Here is a 1,883-nt window from a genome sequence, read left to right as displayed (position 1 = left end):
CCCCTGCTCCCAAATGACTTTTCTATGGGTCAGTGACACCTGACTCAAGGCAGGTTCCCTGCCATTCTCATAAATAAAGACAATGCAGAAACGTTTTGTGTTTAACATAGTATTCTATTTAAAAATGGAGCCTGGCCAACAAACCCACAATTGGGGCCAAGCCCCCATCTGGCCACAACCACTCCTGCCCTCCCCCTTCCCCAGACCCTAGATCTGAGCCTATCAAACACTGGAACCCCCTGCCCTGAGCCCCTCCCATACCCCAACCCAAATTCCTGCACTCTCACATCCGCAAGCCTGTGGCTTGCTTAGAATCCCAACACTGCCCAGCCTGGAGCCCCCTCCCCGAGCCAGTGTCCCCTTCTCCACCTCCTCCTCCATCCAGATTTCCTCCCGGAGCTTGCACCTCTCACCCCTTCCCACACCCAAATCCCTCATTCCCACCCCAGAGACTATACAGCCTGTCTCAATACAGGGGAGGGGAGGGGAGGGGAAGGGAAGGAGTTAGCCAAAAAGGGCACCATGGCTTAGCTGGCTAAAGTGCCTGCCTTGTAAGCAGGAGATGCTGGGTTCAAATCCCAGTGGTGCCTTGTTGTAGCCTTTGCTCATGTTATCCTGTGTGCTTCTGAGACAGAGAAGAGGCCTCCCCTGGCCACCCATGGAACTGCTGGTTCAGGAAAAGGCTGATTGGGGAGGAGTGTTGGGAAGAAGGAAACCACAAGCCTGGAGCAGGTGCAGAGGCTGCTGTGACTGGCACTGGCAAGGCAGGGCTCTGACTGCAATTGCTGGGACAGGAAAGCCAGCACCACATGCCCTTGTCATTCCCTTGGGGTATCACTGCCCAGAGAGCCTGTGAGGGATGCAAATGTAGACACTCAACATTGGAAATGAAGCTGGGATTTAAATATCCTGCACTTCATTTGCATATTCACAGACTGGTGCTATTTGAAAATACTTTATTTTGCAATACAAAACGCTGTTGAGATTCGCTTATTGCGGGAGAAAACCCTTCGTCAGAACTAACCCTTAAACCTCATTTCATAAGGAGTAAGGGGGATTTTGAAAGAAGGGTTTTCTTTCCAAAGAGCTGTGTCTAGACAGCGCCTGGTAGTTCAAAATAGCAGATTTCGAAATAGCAGCCAGACATGATTATGCAAATCTCCTCTTCATTTGCAATGTCACTCAGCTGAATTTGCATTTCTCTCTGGAAAGAGGAATGACGTGTAGACAAACCCTCACATAGGGGAGATGCAGAGATCAGAATTTCCCCGCCTCCCTCAGCTTGTCTGGCTCCTTTGCCCCATTTCCTGCCTCCCTCCCTGAGCTGACCCAATGGCCGAAAGGGACAGCAGCTGCTGCTGGGTAAGGAGTGGGGGGGAGAAGAGCAGTAACAAGACCCTGGAAGCAAGAAGGACCTTCCCTGGCCACCCACCATTCAGTCTGACAAGTCTGAAGGGGGAATTTGACTGACAGTCTCCTCTGGGCTAGAATTCCAGCTCCCACAGCGATCACTGGAAAGGGGCAGCCCAGTAGGGACTGAAAACCACTGCTCCAGGTGAGGTTTGAATTCACACCCTCAGCATGTCTCCTATGCACACTGCTTTATCAATACTGCGCACTGACCCATGGCACCACTGGAGCAGACATTTCAGAGTTTTCTCCAAAGTCCTTACATTGAGAAAGTGAAGCAGCACAAAGTAGAATTGAGCCAGAGGGGCAAGAAGATCAATTCTCAAGGACTTACACAAACCAACATTTCCCCAGCACATCCCCATCAGCCCACAGCCCTGTTCCATATCTAGGGCCAGCACTGGGTGGGCAGTCGTCAAAGAGGCAGCGACTCACAGGAAGAAGTCGGGGGCGGGGCTAATGAGATGATCTTG

At 51.6% G+C, this 1,883-nt stretch overlaps 1 non-coding gene across 1 annotated transcript; it reads left to right on the top strand.

The window, feature by feature from the left end:
- The first annotated feature begins 516 nt into the window (after positions 1-516).
- On the top strand, positions 517-590 carry TRNAT-UGU (transfer RNA threonine (anticodon UGU)). Its single transcript has one exon. It is a non-coding gene; the product is annotated as a tRNA-Thr (tRNA).
- The last annotated feature ends 1,293 nt before the right edge of the window (positions 591-1,883 follow it).

This window comes from Pelodiscus sinensis, unplaced genomic scaffold, assembly GCF_049634645.1.
Source record: "Pelodiscus sinensis isolate JC-2024 unplaced genomic scaffold, ASM4963464v1 ctg35, whole genome shotgun sequence".
Classification (NCBI taxonomy): Eukaryota; Metazoa; Chordata; order Testudines; family Trionychidae; genus Pelodiscus; species Pelodiscus sinensis.
The sequence above is the reverse complement of the archived record's forward strand: the minus strand, read 5'-3'. Positions and strand labels throughout refer to the sequence as shown.